A 9,862-nucleotide genomic window follows, 5' to 3' on the forward strand; every position below is an offset into this window, starting at 1 on the left:
ACCAGGTTATATTACACAAAGAACAGGAAGGCAGATGCATCTAAAAGTGACATGAAGATGTCTCAGGAACTGATTAGCAAATGAGAAACACATGCTAAACAGAAAAAGTACACTTTGGCAGGTGCACAAACACTTCTCATGGGACACGTTGAGGAACACGTGTGTATGTGACGGGTCACCCCAAAGACACAGGCAAGCATGTGTCTTCTCGTGCCCCCCCAGTGCAGCCTGACCGCAGACAAAAGAACAAATGAGTCTTGGCTTACCTACTAACCGCGAACCTGTTTCCCTCAGAGAAGAATATGATGATGAAAAATCATGTAGCTTATCCTCTCTGTCAGCAGCCCCAATTGCTTTATTAGAGGCACCGGCTCCCGGCAAGCCAGCGCTCTTTCTGCAACGTGCATTCACTGAGGTTTTATCAAAACACGTCCCTTCCCCCAAGCTAGCTAGCTGCCAAAAAGTGGGGAGAAAAAGTCTTCACGAAACATAAAAGCAGCTCATCAGAATCTTTCCTTTAGAGGGAAAAACTGCTTAAGTCTATTGAGAAGGCAGGAGGCACTTCCCTGAAATAATTACCAAAGGCAAGTGCATAGCTAATTACTCAGCAACAAAGGCTCRAGATAACAACATTGTAAAAAACTCATCTCCAGATGGATGTTGACCACTTAATGCAGTTCCTGGCATACCATTCATCAAGTGTAGGCTCCATCTGACCTCAATTACTATGTCCTTCTTACAAGTTACTTTTGAAAAAGACTATTCCAAAGTTTTGCTGGAGCTATGAACAAAGGAGTGTAATAATAGTTCAGATTTATATAATCCCCTGGGTAACCAAAGTGACTTTACAAAGGAAGGAAAAAAACTTCAGAACACCACAAGCCCCAGCGTTCATGTAAAAGTTCAAGCATTTCTGCAACTTGCGCTTCAACACAAGCACTGATTTAGCTCTTTATTCATAGGAATTGCATGTGCAAATAACTACAAACAAATACTTGATATAACTTCATGTGCAAAGTAAACATGTTAGCATGCACACAGTCCTTAGAAAAATCTGAACTACTATGCCCATACACATCTTCTGTCTTAATGACAATATTTCTAATAGGTGAATGCTAAAATACATAAATACATAATCTGTTGCTGAATGCAGCCATCTCTCAAAGGAGGTATATTTTTTCTACCCTTTATTTTGAAAACAAAAAGGAAGAAATCTCTATAAATATTTATAAGCAGGTGCCCACACAAAACCACAGATTACTTAACAGCACATACTTACAGTTTGACCACCTGACATAACATCTATAATACTATCTATCTGGGCAATTCAGTATCATTTTCCACCTGCCAGTTTCCACCATCCATTCACACCATCCTAAGTATCCAAAAAGCAGCCAAATAGGCAAAATGCAATATGAGAGGTTTGATCCTGATACAGGAATAAGAGCCCTACTTTACCCTCTTCTAAGCAGCACTAAATGATGCTGTCTGAAAATCTCCCAATATATATTTCACTTTTCCCCCCAAAATAAGCAGCCAAGCACTGGATGTGTGCTCAGCGCTCTGGACCCACATACAAAGGAAAGGCAAGGAGTTAACTCACTCCCAGCCTATCGCTTAATATTCTCCTTGCCAGGTGGAAGAGCTCTGCAGAAAGGACCATCCACAGARAGTCATGTTAGTCCAAGATTTTGAGGCATCCCTCACTGCTGCCAGCTTGTAGGCAAACCATTTGCTCCTCCTTGCTCAGGAGTCTCTGACCACTCCGCAGCTTTACCTCTGGATTTACACCAGCAGGTCCGGGTGCTTCCCACCTTGCTGCCTAAGGGACAAACCAGCCAGCAGGCAACACAGCCTAGAGTCTAGAGCACAACAGTCACGTAGGCACCTAATGGCTTTACACAAGACTTCAACAATCATACATTTATAAATTAATGAAAAAGAATACCACACTATTACTGCAAGAGGTGCGAGCAAGTGAGGTGAGCCTGGATTCATTGAGCCAAGACGTTTTTTCTAGGTCTATGGCATTATACAAGTTATTTTTTGTCACTCCTACAGAAAATACACTATAAGGACAATGATGCTCCATTAAAAGCAAAAAAGAGAGAGGAAAAAAAGTTAAGTGAAAGCCCAGCTTCAAAAAGCTCGAGCAGAAATGCTAAAGTAACACTGGAAAAAGCTTTTGTCACAGTATTGCCAGGATACAAAAACTAAATGCCCACAAGAACATTGTGTGTCAAGTGCTGCCCAGATATCGCTTCCCTGCTCAGAGGCCTGTGGCTACAACCCCTGCACGTGCCTTCCGCTCGCAAGCCCAACGCGACCGCTGCTGAGGCAGTGCTAGCTCATGAGTTATTGCGGAGCACACTGGGCGAAGCATATTTAGCATCAGGCTGGAAAATGACAGATTTCTATTATTTATCAAACGTGGAGCATACTTAGTCATTTGAGAGAAAGATAAAATTCTGGTGCTGTTTCTGTCTTGTCAAGAAACAAGTTATTAATGTGTTTTCTGAAACCTGCTTTCAAGTGTTTGGATGAAACTGAAGATCTGTTAGCTTCTCTAGCAGAAACTTGCACTTACCAGCTTATTCAGCCAAGCTTTGGAGATAATTCCCCAGATAAGTGAACTCCCAAGTTTCAACAGATATTGGGAGACCAGCACATTTTTGAATCTAAATCACATTAAATTTGCAATTTATACCAATCAGTTTTAATTCACCAGTTTCAGCTAAGCTCGGTTTTGAAATTTAGATCAATTCCCAACCCAACACTTAGCGGCGTAAGCAGCCACAAGCATTCTGGGGGCAGCTCCCATTGCCACTAAGAACGGCTGGTTTGGCACTGGATCCAAGGTCTTGCTGTACTTGCTAAAGGAAACTCTTCCTACACTGTAGCTTTTGGGTACGTTTTGATACTTATCACTTCTAACACCTATCCTCCTCGTTGCATGGCTAAGAGCGTGTGCATGAACTGCTTCACGGGCTGCATCGCTGCGGGGCCTGACGCAAGCATGCTGAACACATGCTGAAATTGGTTGTCTTCTCAGATGCGTCCCTGCTGAATAATGCCCTGGGGAACTGGGAACCGCTTCCTTGTCCAGGTGTGGAACAAGAATGGGAGAAAGAGAAAAGAGGATACCAGAGAGATTAAAAAGCAGACGACAAGGCAAGAATCAACACACCAAGATGTGCTATGCAAATTTGAGAAGTGTGTTTGAGAAACCGCATCTCAGTCTTCATATTAGCCTTGAAACAAGCTGGATGACCCTCTAAAAACAGCTTGTCATTCTACTGATACCATCTTCCATCTGAAAGGACAGATCATTCAGGCCCTGCCTATGTTATAAAAAGTCTGTGATCATGATTATGCTAGGAACACATTTTTTTCTTTTTTTCTTTTAAATGAAAATACTTAAAACAACAGTGAGTGCAACTATCCTAGCATAAGTGTGATTTAGAGCAGTTGATTTCAATCCTTTCTTGCATGGGAATGGACACAATTTACAGAAAATGGCTACACTGATATATTTGTATCCACAGTGGAAGTATTTTACTGTCTTAACTACGCAAGAAGAATTAAAGTTCTGATATACGGAGAAGGTCCTTTAAACATCCACACAAATGCTGGTCACCAGCTGGCCATCCCCAAAACACCTCCTTTGCTGGCACGACTTCATCTGGCCCTGCCACCAACCACTTCAGAACTGAAAAAATTTTAACACCATGCAGATTTTAATTTTCAGCTATGAGGTGAAGGAAATGGCTCCAAGGAGGTTTACGGAAGCAAATTTAATTGTCCAGGAAGAGCTGATGCCATCAGGCATGTTTATAGAGCAGCGGTGGCAGCCCCAACCTGGCGTTTCCAGCCCCGCAGCRCAGAGCTGGGCACAGCGGTGACAGCAGACCAGACCACACGGTCTGCTGGACTCAACCCAACAGGACAGCAGGTTTTCCCRGCCTCCTCGCTGCCCAGACCGACCACAGTAGGAGCTCACACAAGTCATCTTTGACCAGTTCTTAACGCACTAAGGCAAGACAGGCAAGATCCAACATCACTGAGGCAAACTGGAGAAATTTTTCTCTACTCTGTAGACGCAGCGGCCCACTCACTACGTTCCTGTTCCTGGGCCACCCTCTATCGCCTTCCACCACGCACCACCACGTGCACCTATTAAACCATCTTTCTGATTCAGTGCCTTTTTGCATAGAGGTCTTGACCACTCAAAGCACACGGCAGTTCAAACTCTTTTTGGCAGCAGCTACAGACAATCTGCATTTCTCTCTGGTATACCAGGCCCTCGAGCTGCGCTTCCCCGCCACGTGCGTGCAACAAGAAAGTAGCATCACCACCTTTCTCACACCTATCTTGCCACGCGCGCTCCTCTCACACTTACTTGCTGGTGCCCAAGTACAACGAGGGGCAATGAAGAAAAATTTCACTGTTACGGCCTTTTGCCTACACGCAGCAAGATTGCAGGGAGATCTCTGAGGACTTTCTCCTGCCAGTGGAGGTGCCGAGCCGGCCCTGCTAGCAGTAGGACAGTCTGACCATACCTGCTCTTGGGCTGCCCCCAAGCCCCACGTTCAGGTGTCGGTTTTGACTTTTCTTCAGCCGTAACCAAGCTACGCTAGCAGCCCTGGGCTATGTGCACATAGCCCTTCCTTTCATTTTCTTTCTTTCTTTCTGAGGAACATGCAGTGGGGTAGATCTCTCCAAGATAGCCCAGAAACAGAAGAAATTACATGACACAACATGCATGATTCCCCCAGTGATGCCGCTGATCTGAAAAGGTGCGACTTTCCTCTGTAAAGTCTATCAATATATTAAAATAGAGGCGAAGCTCAGAAAATCTCATCACAAGAAAACAGCACAAGAAAACAGCATGCAAGCCAGCTAATACCTGCCTTAACAAGAAGGGAGACAGGAGAACATTAGCACATAAACAACCGCAACAAGTGATCGGTCTGCAGAGTCCGAAGGAACCACGACACAAAACACAGCCGACAAACACATTCAGGGGAAAAATGCAAATTCAGAAAGACTAAGACATTTTATGAATTTCTCCTAGCTTCAGGAAATATTTTGCATGAAAAATATTTCTAAAATCTAAAGATTGTTTTAATATAGTTCAGAGAAATACCCACATCGTTCTCCTAGCAAATACTGTTTCCATGTTTTCTTTTAATTAATGCATACATTAAAAGCATTAAAAAAAAAAAAAMCCACAGATTTCATGAACTGAAACTCAAAGGAAAGCACTACAAACCCAGAACAGTTTTCCTTGCTGTTTCCAACTTTTTTCTCTCCTATCCTTTCTAGAGTGCCACTAAATCAGAAAATCAGTTATTCCCACAACCCTGATCCCAAGCAAGCCGTCTCGCATGCGGTGCGCAGAGCGTATTCCCTGCATTTACTTATCACAGGAGTCCTCAGAGAATCAAAGGAGACATGTTAAGAAGTCGTGCTTATAAGAACACATCACCACGTTTAGCTCGACTGAAAAGGATAAGCTGCCTACAAATGACTGCCTCAGTGTTTTGTATTTTAGCTGTCATGCATACCATATACAGCAAGTTGAAAAGCTGCGTCAGAGGTTATAGATTTAACATAGGGAAATTTAAAAAAAGGGGAGGGGGGAGATCTGTTTTCAGGGTAGGACTTTGCATTAGTCAGTTCTCCTGGCTGTTGTAAATCGGTGCAACACCACCCATTTCAACGCTGATCTCTTCCAGCTAACAATATGACCATATGATCGGAGAATTACGACTTCCAGCCATCTGCTAAATTTCTGTACTTCCGCATGTAGACATACTCAAAATAGCACTATTTTTCACTCGGTATAGTAGTGTGAATGGGCTGGAATACGCCAGCACGCGAGTTCAGAGACACCTCTTGCTGCCCGGCGCCAGCCAAGCAGGCTGGGTGCTCGGCCGGGCTTCCTCCCCGCCTCGGCGGCTGGCCGGGAACAAATCACAGCCACTGCTAATCGCGGCTGCTTCCCCCAGTTCTTCGGTGCACTGAGACCCGATGGCTTCCCAAAGAACCTGAGAACCTGTTTCTCAGTCAGATGAGGGGTCACAACTTCCAGTGCTTCCTAAAATGTACTTCAACCCTACACCAGGAGGCTTACCTGTACACCAGGGGTTTCCGTACAGTCTTCATGGACCACTAACTCCGTGATTTCCAGACCGAGAGAGATGACACGATTAGGCTGGCGACTTTAGTGAGGAGAACACATGTCCACTGGTACATGGAGTAAGGTCACTCAGGACATTTATTTGAAAAAACAGAATTTGTATTTTATGCAGTGATTTTATGACTTCTGTGCACCAGAAATTTGTTTTTGCCAGTGCTCACTGAAGCCTGCTTCTGCATAATTAAGTGCAGTAAAAAAAGTATTTACATTTTAATTTGCATGGTTATCAAGTATTTCTAAAAGGTTGCTGTTGATATATACATGGATTGCCTTGAATACCTTGCCCCTTACACTTAGTTGCCAATAAACTGAAAACTTTTGGACTTGTACATGTTATACCACCAAACTTGTTCTTTCACAAATCCATGACATTTTATTTTGTAACAGGGTACTGATTTTCAGGGCATCTTTGTCTAAATCCACCCAGCGTGCTACCTGAGCTTTACCACGTGCACTCTGTGGGTGCAGACTTTGCGTCTTGGAGAATGGTGGGTTTTGTAGCTCAACCACAGCAACAACTCTATGTAAACATTAGACCCTTCTTTATTTTAGGGGATAAAAAAAGCAAGTTACATAATAATCTTATTGCCGTAGAAAGTTAAAATAGAAAGGACAAGACTGAGCCAGGAAATAAGCATCACTTAAAAAAAATTTTTAAAAAAAAATCAAGACAGCTGAGTGGTGCTTTATTTCAGTCCTATGTCAAGATAATTTACTGAGTTGTTTAAAGTAGTTCACTACCAAGTTCTGCATTAATCTCCTAACCTTGCTGTTCTCCAAAGGATTATAAAATTCATTATAATGCCTATTGAAACAAATCCCGAAGACGCAGCATTTCAGAAGGGCTGGGTAATTGCATAACTGCCGGCAGAACTAGTTATGCAAGAAGAAGTAATGAGGCCAACAGCGTACCGTGCTTCAAGGCGCACGTTGGAGGGGTCAGGGAGGAGTTACGCTCGTGGGGTGCAGCTCTGCAGGGCTGGCGACGCTTTCTGCTCTTTCCGAGGCAGAAGGTACAGTCTTCTGCAGGAGAAAAGATGCGAGTTTGGTGCTCCTATACATTACCCTTTCGATTCGACTAACCACTAAGTCCCATTAGGTTTATGAGACAACACACAGAAAGGACAAGGGACGCCTAACCATGCTGAGCACCTTTCTTAAGGAAAAGCTGAGTTATGGAAACTACGTTTAACTCTTCTTTAATTCATTATTTTCAGTCAGCTGCTGCCAGTCATCCCACTAAGGATTGCTAAGTATCTCCCTAAGGCTTTCTCCAAACGTCCTTAATGGGCATCCTTCAGGGATTTGCTCCTCCTGACGATGCTGCGTTTGCAGCCGCGCTCCCACTGCGATTTTTTAATTAATATTATATTTTTGTATAACAGTATTCTCTAGATAGTACAACTCAGGCTTCAAATCTAGGAGATGCATTTCCAGTACATTCGGCTACTGTAAATCAGCGCAGCTCTACTTGGTTCGAGGTCTCTCACAGGCTGTGGCCGGGTGCCCATCTGAGCAGCAGCAGTGGTGGTTGAGGATGACACCACCCAAGCGGTTTACAAAAACGAGGAGGGACAGGGCTCTTCTCCCAGCAGTGATGGTTACCCCCACTTGGTGAATCTCTGGTGGTGACCCTGGGAAAATCCTGCTCTGAACCAGCTTCAGAACAAATCCTCCACTCGCAGCCTCCGAGTCAGCAGAGCTGTGCTCCTTCGCCCTCGGTGAGGTTTAATCTGCCTATTCCTTAGCCGGGGCACCCGCGCTGCACACCACGGCACCGCTGCACACCGCGACTCCTGCAGTTTCCTCCTTAGGTGAAGACTGCATCTTTTAGCACCAAAAGCACTAACCAGGTATTTCTGCCTCAGTTGTTTAGCTTAACAGAAGCATTAACTCCAAAATGCTTAATTCTTCAATGTACTTTATGGTAGAAATGTCTGGGGTTTACTAACTTTGTGTTTAAAATACATTAAATGCAAGAGAAAGCATAAAGTAAAGCTTCTGCTACATGATAAGCTCTGCCCTAACTAACTTTCCTGTAAACTTGCCTCTTTTTGTCAACTGTAATTATGACCTTAGGCAATCCTCGGTCGAGAATGCTGTGGCCAGGGCTATATTTTTGTGAATACTTTTTAGGCTTCAGGCAGACCTGACACCTTGTCAAAGATGTCTTGGAGCAAACGTCTACATAAGAAATTATTTTAACACAGATAAATGACAGCAATGGCATCTCAAGCAAGACAAGCACCTAACACGAACATAGTAAGCTGCAGTATGTTATGGTATATCCACACTATTTTGGTAATAGAAATATGAGTTTTTAACACTTCCTAGGAAAAAGGAGAAGGAACATTTGGTTCCAGCACTGATGAACGGGCAAAGCATACCCATGAAGCAAGACGATACATCAACTGGCTTCAGAGATGGGTTCAAATGACCCCAAACTAAATGCCTCCAGCTCTGGTCGGTGTGTGAGGAGCCCTCGTACTCACCGCACGGCTCAACGTTCACCGACGTACCACAGCCTCTTACCGGCACCACCTTGGCTTGCCCACACGGAATAACGTTGCTTAGGGAGCTCTGCCACTCGCTGCTGTTTGTCAGGTGATCTGCACCGCCAGCTCGCTGTCCCTTCTCATTCAAACCTGACTACAAAACGCAACGCGCTGTTGTATCGAGCACATGATAGGAGCATATCACTCATCATATTAAATAACAGTAATGTCAAGGTAAATAAGAGGTTTAAAGGTTTTAAAAGCCTAGAGGAAAACTTTCTTTTCTTCTTCTTCTTTTTTTTTTTTTTTAAAGAGATGGAATTTCAGTAGTTTTACAGTTGTAAGGATCATTAAAGGGCAATTTCAGGTTTTTATTGCCAGTTGGGAACTTCAAAGAGAATATAACAACAACAGTGAAACAAAGATTTTGATACCAGTGAGAGTTTTGCCTTCACAGATGTATAATTTAAACTGCCAGAGTTTTGGATCATTTATGATATAAAACATAGTCACTCAGTAATAATCGTGTCCCTCAAGACATCTACTAATTTGTTTTATTGCTCTTTTATTTTTGTCTCCTTTCATTTTTCTGAAATATAATCATATTTCAGTGACTCCATCTGCAAGGAATCCAGCAACAGAGCATTTGCTGTAACGATGTACAGCAAATGAATCACAATTCCTTAATCACCCTGTTCCCTTTATTGTTGCCTCATTTCAATTCATGGGTACCCAAAAAAATTCAATTATATTTGCAATTTCTTCACAAGATTACTCAGATAAACAACTGAATGCATAATGGTTCCTTTATTTTCTGGAAAAAAAAAAGCAAAAAAAAAATCATAAGTTACTGCAAAAGTATAGAGCGTATCTTCAGACAAAGCTTTCTGCATCYGCAGAGGAAGAAGCAATGGCAACCACTGAAGTGCTGCATGCTTTGTTCTGCCATGCGATGATACATGTGCAACACAAAAGCAACCTTCCCCACTGGAGCAGGACCAAAGGTGCCACTGCAAAAGGATCATGAGGTGGGACTGATATTAAACCAGTATTTCAATTCCTGTTTAAGACCTGAGAATGGCTACCACAACACTACAGAGCAAGAAGAATAAATGCTGTAGACTTGGAACAGCAACACGCGTGCCTGGAGAGGTACGGCTTCGGG

The sequence above is a fragment of the Apteryx rowi genome, unplaced genomic scaffold (genome assembly GCF_003343035.1).
Source record: "Apteryx rowi isolate R43461 unplaced genomic scaffold, aptRow1 scaffold_18, whole genome shotgun sequence".
NCBI classification, from domain to species: domain Eukaryota; kingdom Metazoa; phylum Chordata; class Aves; order Apterygiformes; family Apterygidae; genus Apteryx; species Apteryx rowi.